The sequence below is a fragment of the Rhopalosiphum maidis genome, chromosome 1, assembly GCF_003676215.2.
Source record: "Rhopalosiphum maidis isolate BTI-1 chromosome 1, ASM367621v3, whole genome shotgun sequence".
NCBI classification, from domain to species: domain Eukaryota; kingdom Metazoa; phylum Arthropoda; class Insecta; order Hemiptera; family Aphididae; genus Rhopalosiphum; species Rhopalosiphum maidis.
The window spans coordinates 937,407-956,158 of NC_040877.1; the positions used below are offsets into that span (position 1 = coordinate 937,407).

Sequence of the window (18,752 nt, forward strand, 5' to 3'; positions counted from 1 at the left end):
ATGTTTTGTAAGTTTTCGTGGTGAAGGATTTATTTTTCGACTCTGAAACTTTACACGCATTGTCAGACGGGTCCCTAAAACGGTTTACGCTCAAAAAAACACGAAATATTCGAGAGATTTTTTTATATTACGGCCGCCCACAGCACCTGTTCATTTTTTGACGTTTTTCACCAAAAAATCTAAATTTACGTATTTTTAAGACGGAAGCGTACACGCGATGACTCTAAAAACTTGGAAACCTGTACAAGGGCCCGTCGGACCTTCCTCTCATATTACAACGTCTAATTGAATTTTTTGTACTATCTGCACTTTAAGTTGACACTTGTCGTAGTATACCGTTAATCGAGAACATTATGCATCTGCTCGGTACAAATGGCGCCACTGCAATAAGTAAGTTTATTATACCATTTTAAGTTAACTACGCACTTTATTCGGCCACCTAAAGACTTTAGCAACATGGTGGTGAAAGCGCGGTTTAGTTGCCGCCCGACTAAAGTACGAAATATTACAGTGATAGTAGCATGTTACAAAGGCTGCTAAAATTGTTCACAGGTCAGCGTTGCGGTGGTCAACGGCACTACCAATCGAATTACCGGTCGGTGAGGCCACAGCCACAGTCAGGTTGTATATAATAATATAATATATTATATATATTATTTGGATATCGTTCAGTACCGTCGTGCCACCGCAAAAACATGTTATCCATTATTCGTGTGTTTCCGTAATCCCATATTTTACATATTTGATTTATTTCTATTTTTTACTTTTACAATTTTTCTAGATGAGACATCTCAGTGCTAAACGCTTCAGTACGTTTTTAATATTTTTATCATTGTTGTCCAGCTTTTTCGCCGGTTGTTCGATCGCCGCAAGCAACTTCTCAACAGTTTGTCGTTACAATTGTGTGCGCAATGCGACGTTTTGTCACCATCAAGCAGTCGGTCGCATTACTCCGTAACGATTAATTGTCGAGTTGTCTTAAATCAGTGACGATTGCCATAACTGCTGTAATGGTGTAATCGAGGCAGCATAAAATTTTGGTGGATCACTTATACCAAGTCCACGTAACACCGTTAAGTACCACTAGCTGCTTATAGTGTATATACGTACGGTTTCGATACACCGCCATCCTACAGTATTACGTGAAGTCACGTGAGTTGCAATATTTTTTTTGTAACTATTAATAATTGTGTAATGCTTATATACAAATCAAATGGATGCTGTTACCAGTCAATTACCCACTATCAATTTGATTGTGATTGCTGCTGACCAATGTCTTCTACCGTGGTTCTGATACACTATACTATATGGCACCAGGTCGTTAAAGTGTTTGTGTCTTGAGTCGTTGAGCCTTTTTGAGTGTCCAGAGATGCTAACATCCGTATTCCTAGATTTATCATTTAGTTGAAAGTTCACACGTAGTATATAGAAAAAAACAAATTCATACACATTTCAAAATGTATAATGAAAAAAAATGTCTTTTTGAAGATACAATAAAATGTTGAATAGGCATTATAATAGGTATTGTAATATTATCAATTATATGTTGCTTTGTGCATCTTGACAATAGAATAAAAATATTACATTCGTAGGTTCATTTCACAATACCATTACTACGCCTCTAGCTATATACCTATTAGATACTTATAGTTCTTTAGTAGTTAGTATTATTATAATTTTATAATTTATGATAAATAGAATATTTTTCTGGTTAAATAATATTTGTTATTAATTTTATTTTAATATATATAAGAAACTAATTAACTACTTTATTATTATTTTTTTATTTATTATACCGTGTTATGACATAATATTATATAGAACTTCACTGCTTTTTAAACCCGAGTGTATTTCGATCTTTACCTTTGTTTTTTTAAAGGGTGCAGTTCATTCATTAACTTTATTAACCGAAGTGCAATCAGGCCCAGCTGAAGTGCTAAACACACGTATCAAACTTGAGTTTTGACGCACTTTACATGTAAATCCTTCATAAAATATATAATACAAAAATTTTAAATGCCGTCCTATGCGTGGGCTTACCGTTTAAGTCTTGCTTGAGTGCAATGAAACTAAAATTAGTGCAAATCGACATTACCCATAATATTATATTATTGATATAAGATAATCATTAACCTAACCTTTTAAGTATATTAATCATATCATTGTAAATTGTTGTTGCGGTCGGTTTTAGTGGACTGTATAAGTTTTTTTTATTAATGTATTAAGCTTACACACTTTTTATATAACTTAATAATTTATTTATTTTGTGGAGACGGACACGATGACACGTATATGCACATGGGCACACGGTTCAACACACACTACAGATGTTTGATATTTCAATATTTGTTTCAGGTGGTTTCTTGGTATCGCTAGAGATTACGACAGTATGATAAGCTATAAAGCCTTGTTTAGGTAATAAATTAAAAAATAAAATACAAAATTTACAATATAAAACAGTACGATAATACTAAATCATAGGGAAATAAATAACTGCATAATTATATATTAAAGCGGCGGAGAGTAAAATATATAATAATATCTAAATTCGGTTTGTGTTTGTGGTAGGCGACGATGTGTGTGTGTGTGTGTGTGTGTATGTGTGTTGTGTGTGTGTGCTACACCAGTAATCGGTGACGTACACATACAATATACGTATAATCAGTTATTATCAGTGTATGTGGTGACTGAGATATAGCACCGGCCGGCATCATCCGAAGTGTAAATTATGGTATTTTTTGATAACGGCGTAAACAGCGTGTAATTATACAAAGCTGCAATATGTCACTGTCGACGATACAGTAGTTGACGAATCAACGACGTAGGTAAAAAATGTGGTTCTCAGTAGAAGACGTCGCATAGGAAGACTGTAGCGATGTGGGAGGGAAGGTAAGAAAATGAGGAGGCACTATGGAGTTTGGCGATAATTCATCAACGCACGTTCTCCGGCACCCCATCGTGTAACGAGTTTACGGGTGTCGCACGCTCGATGATGGACGCGTTGAACCCCTCTGCACGGTAGACAGCCCAACGACACCCGCCTTTAGGCCGGATGCACACGGAAAGAGCAAAACTGTTCCGAGCTGATCCAAGCAGTTCGGAACAGTTTGGAGGCAATTAGAATATTTAATAAAATGAGTGACGTATGCCACTACAATCGCGCGGGTCGGTGGCGATGGTGACACGGTGGTCAGCGGTACTGTAGTGTATAGCGATGCTGCCTCGATGACACCATTACAGCAGTTATGGCAATTGTTACTGATATACGACAGCCCGACAATTAATCGTTACCGTACAATGCGATCGATTGCTCATGATGGTCATGAAACGTCATAAACAACGGTATAGTAAGAGCGAGACTGTATACCGCATACATAGGTAACGACAACTGTCGTTTTTTGGCGCTTTTCAACCAAAAAAACTATATTTAGGTGTTTTTAACATGAAATTGTACTTGCGATGCCTCTGAAAACAATGTAGTTTGCAAATGGTACTGTTAGAATTTCTTTCTATATCAAAAAGATGTCGAAAATTAAAATATTAAACACCTAAGTACGCTAAAACAAATATATATTTTCCAGTGTAACTTTGCAAGTAGTAATATTCTCGATGGTTCTAACTACTAATTTTTGAACCTGGACTATAATCTACCTTCTTTTAAATATCTCTTGTAATATGATTTGAACATTTTATAAGTTTTTAAAAGTCTTTAATGTTTAATAATGGATATAATATTCTCATAAATAAAAAATACAGTAATTCATTGTGTAAACATAATTTTCATTTTATTTATATTTTAATAACAAATCAAGATATATGTTAATGATCTAACAAGTAATAAGAAAGATAATACTTGCCGAACATGAAAAAACTTGCTGTAAGAGCTATTAATTATGTAATACATATTATTATGAAAAAACGGTGTAAATGTTTGAAACAAAAAATTATTTTCAGAAAAAAATTTGCCATATTGACTAACAGTTGGTATAATAATACATTTTATAAATGAAATAAAATTGAAAATTTGAACAAGGATAATAACAATAATAACAAAAAAAGGAAAAAAACATTGACAGGACGACACGAAATTAGGCAGCAGGTGGGATACGAGATGGCTATTCGGTGCAAAAAAACAATTTGACAGCTTCGGCTGGGGAGTGATGGTTGACGGCGAGCGGCTAGTGCGCAATGTTATGCGCGAGTCAGACAGTGGTACAGAAGACGAGTCTTCGACCATCGACGAAGACCAAGACGACACAGGGCGAGTGATGATAAATCGGCGACCACCGGAAGGACGCGACCCGGCCGGCTTCAGTTCGCCTAGCGACGAAAAGGAGAGGTATGCTCTCACATCGCTACTTGCGTGTCCCGTAGTCGGCCGTGTCTGTCATCCGTATTATCCCCACCCACCACTTTACCTGATTTTGTCGCCGTCGTCCCAACGACGTCTTCGGTGGTATTGGAGGGGTAATGACTGTGCACACCGTCTCAACACACGCAGCAGCAAAAACGTAATGCGGAGCGTTTAATCCGCTTAAACCTAACCTAACCTAACGTGCTCGGGTAGTATATCATGAGTACTGCCCGGGAATAGTGCATTAACATTCAATATCTTTAACTCAGAATCACAATCCTAGAAATCCTTAGAAATCCTTTATCTCTGTAAAATCTAGATAGTACAAAATTATTATAAATATTCTCAAATTTGCCGAAAAAAAAAAAAAATAAAGTTCATTAACATTTTTTTGGAAATTTAACTCAAAGGTTAAATATTTCGGGTAGGTTAACTGTAACCATAACCTCGGTTATGCAACGGGATACTGTTGGTTGTGATAGAGCCATAAATCGGCTATTACCAATAGGAGACTGGTATGAGCCCGTAGCCAAAAAATTCAAATTTACAAAAATTTAAATAATAAATAAATCATAATTTATAACAATATATAATAATAAAAAATTAACTGAAATCCGGAAAAAAATACAACAAAATCTCAATAACAATATATATCGCATGCGACAAAGTTTATCACGATATCAAGAATTGGCCCCCCGACCACGATTGATCTGAAAGCGTGCTCTGTCTCGTATCACCCCCCCCCTTACCCAATTTCTTGTCCGATGTTCTGCCGACATCTACTTGGGTGCGGGTAGGAGTGGTGTCTGCGGACGCCGTAACATGCAACAGCATAAACATAAAGCGGGGCTAATCCGGTTCCACGTAGATGCAAATCGCCTCCTACGGGGTAGTAAGTTAACGCTTATGATTGTCACTGCCGCGTGCTTATCAGGCAAACCTGCCAGGACGCTCACTTCCTCGCACAACTTCTCTATCTCCACCGGGCAGTCCACGTCATCGCATACTACAGCATCTTGAACGAGTGGTAGTTGAACATTTTTAGGTGTTTTATGTTTTAATTATAATATTTTGTTTCATTCGATTGAACTATTAGGTACATGTAAACATTTTATAGAATACCTATAATACCTAAATAAACTTAACAAATTTTTACTTTTGTAGTACTGCATATAAGTCTTTGAGTTTAATAAATTATACATACGCGTTCCTAAGCCGGATGAATCCCACGGACTATATAATGATAAATGTATAATCATATATATATATCCACCTTGTGTATAATATATAATAAAAGTTATTTCCGATCGATTGAAAGGCAAGGAAAATATAACATCATGACAACGCGAATGTGTTTTGACGTCGTTGTTTTTTGTTTATTTAGCAAACTATTTAAATTTTGAAAAAATACCAACGATATTTAATTTTTTAACCTAATATGTATATGACATAGACGAGTTTGTGATTATTCTTTTACTTTATCTTTTTATTTAATAACTCATATTATATGAGTCATATATTATATAATACATTCGTGGAATATAATACAATAATACAATAATAATTCGTGTTTACAGAGATTTATCAATTCACCGTATTATAATATTATTCTTAATTCAACCAACCACATATCGTTCATGTTTCACTTTGGGACACCAAACTTTTTACACTACTAATATGTTGTATTCTATTTTATAGGTAATAATGTAGAGCGTCTACGACGTGTAAAAGTTGGTCTGCACTGCGGTATCACGATATTCAATCGATGCACCTTCACTTGAAGGTTTTATACGTCGCAATATAACAGGTGTCACCAATTAATATGTTTGAACTAAAATTATATTATACTGCAGAATTCATGCATATTATATAAACATCATGTATACTGGAAATCATTTTATCTTACGTACCTATGCAAATATATAAGTCGATAAAACGCCATTTTACTATTTATGTGAGAACTAATTTATTTTTATTTTTAGTCATTGTTTCCGTAAACTATATAATTGATATATTATCAATGTTTATTCATTCATTATTATACATATATTATTAAATATTAAATATTTAATATAATTATAAGAAATTGTGTTATGACATAATATTATATATAACTGCACTGCTTATTGAACCCGTTTGTAGTTCGATCTAGATAACCTTTAATAACCAAAGTCCAATCAGGCCCGGCTCAAGTGTTTAAACACACCTATCAAACTTAGATTTTGCCACACCTTACATGTAAATAATTCATAAAACCTATAATACAAAAAATACTTGAGTGCAAATCGACCTTATATTGATAATACAAAATTACTAACCTAACGCGTTAAGAATATTATCATATTATTGTAAATTGTTATTATCATTTAGTTTTGAATAGTTTTCATAATTGATTAATCATTATCAATACATCGTATCACGACTACGTATTATTATTTTGATTTTACTGTCGGAGTTGATTATCTATCCCGCCATTCTCAATACTTTTTTTACTTTGATATACTGTTTATAATATTTTTTATACTCCATATTCTCCTTCCATTCTGTTTTTCATAAAATCTATATGAATTACAGTCCACTATCACCGCACAGCTAGTGCAGTACTGTTTCAAGACGACCAGCAGTAACCACTAGCCACAATCGATCGGCCGTGAGCAGACAATATTACCTGGTAATATAAACAATTATGCCATCTACCCACCACGGCTTGCCCCTTACATAAAGCTGTTGTATCAATATTTATAGATACAATTAAAATAAATTAAATATATTGTTAATATTATTATTACTTTATTTTGGGTTTAATTAAATGTGTACGTATAATAAGTTTAAAAATGTTAAGACATGTACTCGCATCATTTATTACATGTCTTATAAGCATCTGGTACCAAACTCGACTTAGAAAAAATGTCTGAACCATCACTGATTTCAACAACGATGTGACCTATAATTCAGTTAAGCGGTGGATCTTTTTCAGTTGAACGTGGACGACGACGGAACGCGACGCAGCTGATACGATGAGAACTGTGAAGATGCTTCCTCGGCAGTGGTCGCGGGTACAGTTGTCGCAGTGTTTCAACTCGTTGAGCTCGAGATGATTTTGTTCGTGATATTTGCGACGGTTTCCGTTGAAGCTCATATTGTATATATGTCAATGTCGTCCATACACGTGATCACTGCCGTCTGTCCTCGATCGACATAGTCGTCACTCGTCGGTAAGCACTCCAGCCCATCGCTGTCATTAAATGTCGTCCCTGTCCAATAGGGGGAGCGTATGCCTAGACTAGACAACGACAATATTTCGTGTGTTATAGTACATAATAACTGTAGAAAATAATAATACGTTTAATCAAACGATTATAAAAATATTTTATATGTATAGCGTCTATTTTAGGTTTTATTATGATTATTTAAGTACCTTGTAAGATTTTTTATTTAATTTTTAATATAATCAATATTTAACCTACAGTGCTACGATGCTCAAATCAAATTGGTCACTGTATACAATCGGTCGAAGTGCACAATGCCCGACTTTTTGCTTTTTCCGTAACATAAATACGTAAATAATTGCGGCCCTAGGAAACAGAATATTGATTTTTCTGACTTTTTACATATTCCTGTACAATCAGTCCCTTTGAACTGCTGCGACAGTACTACGCTTTTTAATACCTATATCTAGTTGTATATTTTTTTCATTGGTTTCAAATTGTTTTCGGGTATATTCTTACAAGTAGAGTTCTCCTCGGTAGTTTGAGCTACTAACTATTGAACCTATTTCAGAGCCAATTCTTTTTAAATATCTCTTGCAAATAGCTCAAAATAATTTTTCTTTGTTGACCAACTCCACAATCTCCGGTGTTTCCATAATGACGTCTTCTGGTTAGCTCATGAAAATTTTTAAGACTTCTATAATTGCTATATCTCCGAACAATGTGTGATGTACGTCGGATCTACTGCAGCTGTTGTTCTGCGTGCATAGTGCCATCATGCTTTGAATAATGTTCATAACACTTACCAATTGAGTAGATCAACATAGATGATGCTAAAGCCGTTATTAATTAAGTTGAATTTTATAAGACAGGTACATTAATATTAATATTAATATGTGGCTTAATGTGGAGAAAATGTAGTTGATAATATTAAACGTCTAGGACTGTTGAAATGAAAATAAACTCGAAATAAATTTCTTCCGTCATAGGCACCGAGAATTTCGAACATTTTCCATGCGACAGTTATTGCGATGTTTATAATACTAGCCAGCATGTACCTACGTTTATCATCCTAATCGGCCAGTATAGGTATAATATTTTTAAAGGACGACTTTGATTTGTACTGTAATTTTAAGTGTTTTATTTTTAATTATAATATTTCACTTCTTTCAATTGAACTATACGTACATTGAAACATTTTAAATCGCATAAGTAGGTACCTAAATTATATAATTGACATAAATACACCTACCTACTAACTAAGCATACACCAGAGCTCACTAATCTTACTCAGGGACCTCTTCAACTTTTTTGAGTTACTATATCATAATTCTCGTAAATCACACAGGTAAGTAATAGCACAATACCAAGTATTTCGATTACTCGCAAGTACACGGTATATTATTTTTGTGACAATGTAACATTTATATGATTATATAACACGCAATATTAAAAAAATAAGCAGATTGTTGATTCAATTTACAATATTATAATATGTTATAACTTAATAAACAGTCGAACAACTGTCAACCAACTACAGTGTGCTTGTGCAAGTCTCGTGATCCTGAATTTTTGTGAATGCCACCGGCAGGTTATTGATCGTTTTCGACACGTCGTACTGATTCTTCATTCGGAGACAACAACGGGTCGAGACGCACACACATGTCATCAGCAATCATGATACACCGGCAATAATTCGTTGGTGGTGACGGTCCGTCGGGTCGAGGCGACGGTCTATAATAATAAGAACCGATCCAAATCTCTCCTGCACATGGTGTACTTCGGTGAATTGACGATCGCTGCGAAAATTGCCCGTCACTAGGCGACTAACGCGGTGGGCTCGCACACCACGACGCTGTATTACGTTATTTGTCTCGTTTTTTTTGTCTTTTCGACGATAAGTATAGTGATAAGACAAACATTATAAATTAAATACTTTTGATGATTGTATTGATATTATGATTTAATTAAATCTAAGTAACAAGGCTAGGTACTTATGACTAATATATTAACGATTTAAAAATCATATAAATTGTATTCGCCGTCATCTCTAAGTTTTAGAAAATTTGTGTAGAATGTCGTACCATGTTTATACTTTATTCTGAATATTAATTCTAATAATAATGTTTTATTATGCGATCGTTCTTTCGATATTATACAACACTAAGTTTATAAAATATATCCTCATGACTTATGTATTTTGGTAGTATCCGGAGTCGAGACATTGCTTAACTCGCTATTACATTGAGTCGTTTGTTTTACCATTCTTTACTTAAGGTACTCTCCGAGTGCTTTATCTTATTAAATACATATACAACAAATTATGACTAACGAAAATTAGATATAACTGAAACTACGAATTATTTATGGCATAACACAGTGTACGCGGACGGGACAAGGTTAAAAAGAATATTTAGTATATGGCATAGTCACCTCGAAATATAATATTCTCTAAAGTCTTGGCCGGTCGGAGGTGGAAGAATATTGCGAACGTTTTTTTTTTTTTTTTTACTGTGCGTAACGATTGTAACAGACGGCAAACAGATGCGGTGTGTGATGTTATTGTGCGCGTAGACAGTGGTGATTAACATGCGATTAAAGTGCTGCGGATTCGGTTATCACCGGCGACATAACTCGGACATCGATATCCGATAACAGAAAATACGAGGCAGCAAGTAGAGCATCGCACAGGTTCTGGTAATGGATAATAATTATCGCCTCGTCAGTTATGTTAACGGTTAAAGATATGTCTTTAATATATGTCTATAATATAATGTCTGCATCCGGTCGCCGTCGATGTCCACGCATCAACATCGTAACCGGATATTCTTAATCGGCACAGCTGAAAGTTATATTCCAACCAAATCACTCGAACGCGCATCTAATATTAATCTTTTACCGCTGTCCGCTGTCTGACTCGCAGTACTACTGTCCGCTGTCCATTTCACCATTGCCACTAGCCTCACTGTCATGATATGTTATAATTGGTTGCTTTCGGTGATTAACAATCTGCATGTGTACATAAATTATTATTATTTTCGTTAGTGTTGCGTGTACTGGTTATAATATTGCATTTTAATATAATATCTATATACAGTATAATCCGCTTAATTGGGACATATTTGGCATATTAACCGAATAACTAACAAACCGATACATGTCCGGACTAGGCCAATCTTTCCCTTTTATGTGGTGTCCCAAATAAGTGGATACTATAGTATATATACATAGATAATTTGAATACGACAACGAGTCTGTATTTAATTTAACTGTTTTGATAATGCATGTATTATGTAACTACCTCAAAATATAATATTAAAATCAAGTAACCGTGATAACGTGTTTTCATTTGTCTGTGTTTAGTCGACCAACTATTTTTTTACGTATTTTAATAAGTGGCAATGTTTGTGTGTAAGAAATCAATTTAAAAAAATAAGTATTAATATATATAATAATTAACATATTATATCATTAGAATTATATTAAAATCACAAGCCTGTAATATTAGTAATTAAAGTCTCATATACTTAAATAATAGAATTAATGACATTTAATTTATTCTTTGACTTTATTTATGTGCAGTGTTAATTTGTATTAATTTTAATAATATTAAAGCTCGTCAATTTTTTTCTGAATCACTTCATGTTAGGTATAAGGTTAAATTAGTGACGGCACAGAAAACTTTTCTAAACCGAGTTTGGTATTAGCCAGTATGGGTCATATATATGTAATAAATGATACGTAGGTGTGAAAAAGCACAAATTTAATTCGCGTTTATACCGTTTACGGTATTCTTTTGTTTCTTAGCTCCGTTAAAATATATCTGCAGTGTCTATATCCCTTGAACTAAAGTTATGCTTAAATTTAAATTCGGAGCTGAGTGATGATTTCATAGGCACACTTGGCTATACCCTTGCCACGCCACTGGCTATATACCTATTAATTAATTTGTAGTACTTTGGTGTTTAGTAATTAGTATTATTTCTAATATTTTTATGTTGGCTATGGACATAACATAAAACGTAAAATATTTATTAATTTTTATGTTATAATTTATAATAAATGCTTATAAAATAATACGCTAACTAAATAATGTTTGTTATTTGTTATCTTTAAATAAATATTATGAACTTATAAACTGCATAACTATTAAACTGAATTTTTCTTATTATTATTAATAATAAACAATATATCAGTTTTAATTATAATTATTATTGTACTTAATTTAATTGAGTTTTAAAACCGTTCTGTAAAATGTTTACAAATATTAAAAACCGTAATTTTAGAACCGTCCATTGAATGCTTTTCACAAAAAGATTTAAATTATTTTGTAAAATCTTAAGTTTATTATTAAACAAATATTTCGATGAACTCATTTTTAAATGAAAAAAAAAGATTTATTTTTGTTCCTAATACTTATAAGTTATAACACTTAATCAATATTTGAACTTAGCATTGTATGTAAAAGCAAAAATTATCTACTCATAAAAAATATGTTGCATTGAAAAACTATTTATAAAATACCCTTAATTCTGAAATAGGTAATTTATTATACAATGATAACTATATAAAAATTAATACATAATCAGTCAAATACAATAATTAAATTTTCATCACTTATTACAAAAATATGTGCTAAACTGTATATCTTTCTCATGTAATCATATAAGGTATGAATTAATTGAATAACTTAATTAATTAAGTATTGTAGTTCAATACGTTTTTATATTTACATAAGTTTCTGCAATGGTTCGACATCTATGACGATGTTTGAATGTTGTTGCATATTCTCATATAAATTATTCATCTACAAGTAATTATTTTAGTATTAAGAATAGAGAATAGAAAATAGAGACTTAGATACCAACTCAACTAGGCACTAGAGCCAATTATATGCTTAAAAATATTAAAATTGAATATTTTTATGTTATTATAATAATATTATAAATTAAAATTATAATAAAATATTAGTATATTCCACAAATTAACAATAGAGAGATAACTATGTTACCGGAAATAATTGTTTTTATTAAGTTTATGTAAACACCGTGCTATATTTTAATATATATTTTATAAATATGTATAGATGTCTAGTATTTGTTTTAAGTAACTCTTGTTTTTTTGAATTAAAAAATATTTATAACTTTTTATTCGTAAAAAAAAGTCTAAATTTGTTTATATTTAAACATTTCAAACTATACCTATATGTTTAAATCATATTTAATATTATTATTATTATTATTACCTATTATATAATACCTTGCTATTGATAATCATTATTTATAAATTTTTATTTTTATTATTATTATAATTTTAATTGCATGACATACTATTGTTATTATATTTTTTTTAAATTAATGTATAATTTGCATACCTATTATTATATTATTAAATTTTTATATCGTTATCGGCGATTGTGCTTTGCGGTTCCGTCACGAGTATAAAAGGCCGTACGACCCACCACAGGTCAACAGTCTTTCACCTGATCTTGCTACAGCAAGACCCACCCGGGCAGACTTGCACATTTAAGGTGAAAGACATCCCTAAAAACTTATCGAACGGTATTAGTATCAGACAATAGTGCATAGTTAGAGTATTCCTGCATTGTACTGATTGATACCTCCGACGCAGTCAATGGGGCAATATTCGGAGTATTCTGACATTGCACCGACTGTCATCTCGACGTGTTTTTTTGTATAAGTATACGTACATATAATATTTTAGCTATGTAAAACATTCTTTCTCTTATAATTTACTCCAATAATATACTAACTACTTTTCTTTTTTTTTCTCTTGTAGAAATATTATTGAAATATTTCCACACTTAATCTCTGCTACTTCATAATCTGCTTGATTTACGAATATGGAAATTCAACAAAAGTACGTAACCATGAACCAATAAACGGGCGTTTAATTCCTAACATTATTCGACTATGAACAATATTTTTTGGTAGTCCATTCTAGAACTGTACTATGGTATTCGAGTTTCAATTGAAAATAAATACATAACATATAAATCAATAACAACTATTATTGGTTAATCAGTGATGTACTATTCACAAGTACCTAATTATTGAAATTATTGCAAAAAAAATTAATCGTCCGAAAATTTGTGAACTGTTCGAGAGGAAAATACACCAGTAGGTATACTTCCATCAAAAATACCTGTCACCTATAAAGGCTTATTTCAAGATTCATCCCCAGGGGCATTAAATAATTTTCTTCCGCTATTGCACATATGTTTCTCAAGTCTAACACATTTTTACGCTCTTACAAATACATAAAATTAGTTTTTTTCAAACCGCCAACAGGTGTCCATGGTAATGAATGATTAATACATAATTTATATTGTTTAGTAAGTATCATTAGCTAATAAAACTTATATTTAAAGCTAAAATGACCGAATAAATATATATTTATAAATATAATATATATAATAGATATACATTATGACGTGTATCACATTACTCGTCTTGTACGGCGCATTGTACAGACAATTTGATTACATTTATGCGTAGAGCAATATATTAATGATAGTATAAAACCTATTATAATACCTAATATAAATTTTATAGTATCTTCAAAAAGACATATTTTTCATAATTAAACATTTCAAAAAATGTGTATGAATTTGGTTTTCTTCTACATACTTTGTGAGAACCTACAACTGAATGATAAATCTAGGAATACGGATGTCAACATATCTGGACACACGAAAACGTTCAACGACGCAGGACACATAGATTTTAACGACCTGGTGCTATTTAGTATAGAGTATCAGAACCACGGTAGGAGACATTGGTCAGTAGCAATCACAATCAAATTGTTAGTGGGTTATTGGCTGGTAACCGGCATCCAGTTGATTTGTATATAAGCACTACACAGCTATAATTAATGTTCCGCCAAAATTTTAAAATAAATCAGAAATCAATTTTATTATTCATTTTCCTTTTTTTTTTGCAAACAAAAGTTTACCTATGTTAGTACATAGTATGTTACTAATATGTTATAACATAAACAATATAATATTTAATAAGTATAATATAGTTTTTTACTATTATATTTAAATACAGGTTATAATCAACATAGGAATACGACATATTTATTTTAACTATTAATATTATAATTATTGAAATTATTATAATAAGAATTTAATTATCGTTATAATTTATTAAGTTTTTCGCAGCGTTAAATTAAACAGCATGGAATTACACAAAGATACAATTTCACTGTTGACGAACCAACGACCTACGTAAAATTATGTTACTCCGGTGAAACCTTCGGATGTGGTGATTCAGGATCGTGAGTATGAAAAAGAGGATGCACTATGGAGTTTAAAGACAAATCACCAGCGTACGTTCTCCGGCACTCTGTCGTGTGACGAGTTCACGAGTGTCCCACGTTCCGTTGGAGACGCATTAGACCCCCTGTGCATGGTAGACAGCCAAACGAAACACGCAATTTAAAATCGCGAGGCCCGGTGGCGACAGCAACTCGAGCTGAGGCTGACTAACGGCCGAACGCAATCGGAGACGCATAAAAATAATAACCCCATCCAAATCTTAAAAGGTATTTTGCGATCGTACAAAAATACAATGTCTTGGTGCAGGAGTCGTCTCACCAAGATATATTGTAAAAATAAATAAAAAAAATTGAAATAAATCAAATATCAAATAATATGAGGTTACGGAAACACACGACCGATGGTCAGCAGATGTTTGAGTGCTGCAGTGACGATGTGTAATTGAAGTGGCACGACGGTACTGAACGATATCCATATAATATATATAAATATAATATTATTATATGTATCCTGACTGTTTCTGTGCCCTCACCAGACTGTAATTAGATTGGTATTGCCGTTGACCACCGCAAAACTGACCTGTGAACAATTTTTGTGGTGAAGGATTTATTTTTCGACTCTGAAACATTACACGCAAAGTCGAACGGGTTCCTAAAACGGTTTACGCGCAAAAAAAACGCCAAATAGTCGATATTTTTTTTTTATACTACGGCCCCCCACGATTTCTGTTCATTTATTGACGTTTTTCACCAAAAAATCTAAATTTACGTATTTTTAAGACGGAAGCATACACGCGATGACTCTAAAAACTTGGATCCTGTACAAGAGACCGTCGGACCTTCCTCCTATATCAGAAAATTGCCGAAAATCCAAATTTAAACCACCTAAGTACGGTAAAACCACTTTCATGAAAAATAATGTTTTGCAAGTTTTCGTGGCGAAGGATTTATTTTTCGACATTAAAACCTTACACGCATTGACAGACAGGTCCACCAAACAGTTTACGCGCAAAAAAACACCAAATAGTCGATATTTTTTTTTTATACTACGACAGGCCACGGCCTGTGTTTATTTTTTGCCGTTTTTCACCTTATAATCTAAATTTACGTATTTTTAAGACGGATACGTACACGCGATGACTCTAAAAACGTGAAAACCTGTACAAGGGACCGACGGACCTTCCTCCTATATCAGAAAATTGCCGAAAATCCAAATTTAAACCACCTAAGTACGGTAAAACCACTTTTTTGAAAAATAATGTTTTGCAAGTTTTCGTGGAGAAGGATTTATTTTTCGAGCTTAAAACATTACACGCATTGTCAGACGGGTCCCTTAAACGGTTTACGCGCAAAAAAACACCAAATTGTCGATATTTTTTTTTTATTCTAGGGCAGGCCACGGCCTGTGTTTATTTTTTGCCGTTTTTCACCTTATAATCTAAATTTACGTATTTTTAAGACGGATGCGTACACGCGATGACTCTAAAAACTTGGATCCTGTACAAGAGACCGTCGGACCTTCCTCCTATATCAGAAAATTGCCGAAAATCCAAATTTAAACCACCTAAGTACGGTAAAACCACTTTTTTGAAAAATAATGTTTTGCATGTTATCGTGGTTTAGGATTTGTTTTTGGAATCTGAAACTGTACACGCATTGTCAGAGGGGTCACTAAAACGGTTAACACACAAAAAAACTCCAAATAGTCGATATTTTTTTTTTATATTACGGCCCCCCACGATTTTCGTTCATTTATTCACGTTTTTCACCAAAAAATCTAAATTTACGTATTTTTCAGACGGAAGCATACACGCGATGACTCTAAAAACTTGAGACCTGTACAACAGACCCTCGGACCTTCCTCCCATATCAGAAAATTTCCGAAAATCCAAATTTAAACCACCTAAGTACGGTAAAAACCACTTTTTTGAAAAATAATGCTTTGCAAGTTTTCGTGGTGAAGGATTTATTTTTCGACTCTAAAACTTTATACGCATTGTCAGACAGGTCACTAAAAAGGTTTACGCGCAAAAAAACGCCAAATAGTCGATATTTTTTTTTTATATTACGGCCCCCCACGATTTTCGTTCATTTATTCACGTTTTTCACCAAAAAATCTAAATTTACGTATTTTTCAGACGGAAGCATACACGCGATGACTCTAAAAACTTGAGACCTGTACAACAGACCCTCGGACCTTCCTCCCATATCAGAAAATTTACGAAAATCCAAATTTAAACCACCTAAGTACGGTAAAACCACTTTTTTGAAAAATAATGTTTTGCATGTTATCGTGGTTTAGGATTTGTTTTTCGAATCTGAAACTGTACACGCATTGTCAGACGGGTCACTAAAACGGTTAACACACAAAAAGACTCCAAATAGTCGATATTTTTTTTTTATACTACGGCAGGCCACGGCCTGTGATCATTTTTTGCCGTTTTTCACCTTAAAATCTAAATTTACGTATTTTTAAGACGGAAGCGTACGAGCGATGACTCTAAAAACGTGAAAACCTGTACATGGGACCGACGGACCTTCCTCCTATATCAGAAAATTGCCGAAAATCCAAATTTAAACCACCTAAGTACGGTAAAACCACTGATTTGAAAAATAATGCTTTGCAAGTTTTCGTGGCGAAGGATTTACTTTTCGAGCCTAAAACATTACACGCATTGTCGGACGGGTCCCTCAAACGGTTTACGCGCAAAAAAACACCAAATAGTCGATATTTTTTTTTTATACTACGGCAGGCCACGGCCTGTGTCCATTTTTTGCCGTTTTTCACCTTAAAATCTAAATTTACGTATTTTTAAGACGGAAGCGTACACGCGATGACTGTAAAAACGTGAAAACCTGTACAAGGGACCGTCGGACCTTCCTCCCATATCAGAAAGTTTCCGAAAATCCAAATTTAAACCACCTAAGTACGGTAAAACCACTGTTTTGAAAAATAATGTTTTGCAAGTTTTCGTGGCGAAGGATTTACTTTTCGAGCCTAAAACATTACACGCATTGTCGGACGGGTCCCTCAAACGGTTTACGCGCAAAAAAACACCAAATAGTCGATATTTTTTTTTTATACTACGGCAGGCCACGGCCTGTGTTCATTTTTTGCCGTTTTTCACCTTTAAATCTAAATTTTCGTATTTTTAAGACGGAAGCGTACGAGCGATGACTCTAAAAACGTGAAAACCTGTACATGGGACCGACGGACCTTCCTCCTATATCAGAAAATTGCCGAAAATCCAAATTTAAACCACCTAAGTACGGTAAAACCACTTTTTTGAAAAATAATGTTTTGCATGTTATCGTGGTTTAGGATTTGTTTTTGGAATCTGAAACTGTACACGCATTGTCAGAGGGGTCACTAAAACGGTTAACACACAAAAAAACTCCAAATAGTCGATATTTTTTTTTTATACTACGGCAGGCCACGGCCTGTGATCATTTTTTGCCGTTTTTCAACTTAAAATCTAAATTTACGTATTTTTAAGACGGAAGCGTACGAGTGATGACTCTAAAAACGTGAAAACCTGTACAAGGGACCGACGGACCTTCCTCCTATATCAGAAAATTGCCGAAAATCCAAATTTAAACCACCTAAGTACGGTAAAAACCACTTTTTTGAAAAATAATGCTTTGCAAGTTTTCGTGGTGAAGGATTTATTTTTCGACTCTAAAACTTTATACGCATTGTCAGACAGGTCACTAGAACGGTTTACGCGCAAAAAAACGCCAATTAGTCGATATTTTTTTTTTATATTACGGCCCCCCACGATTTTCGTTCATTTATTCACGTTTTTCACCAAAAAATCTAAATTTACGTATTTTTCAGACGGAAGCATACACGCGATGACTCTAAAAACTTGAGACCTGTACAACAG

General features: G+C 33.4%; 1 long non-coding RNA gene across 1 annotated transcript; it reads left to right on the forward strand.

Annotated features, from left to right (window-relative positions):
- Positions 1–6,912: 6,912 nt before the first annotated feature.
- Positions 6,913–10,092, forward strand: LOC113549108. The gene is made up of 3 exons (XR_003404911.1): positions 6,913–7,025; positions 7,332–7,569; positions 9,079–10,092. It is a non-coding gene; the product is annotated as an uncharacterized LOC113549108 (long non-coding RNA).
- Positions 10,093–18,752: the final 8,660 nt, after the last annotated feature.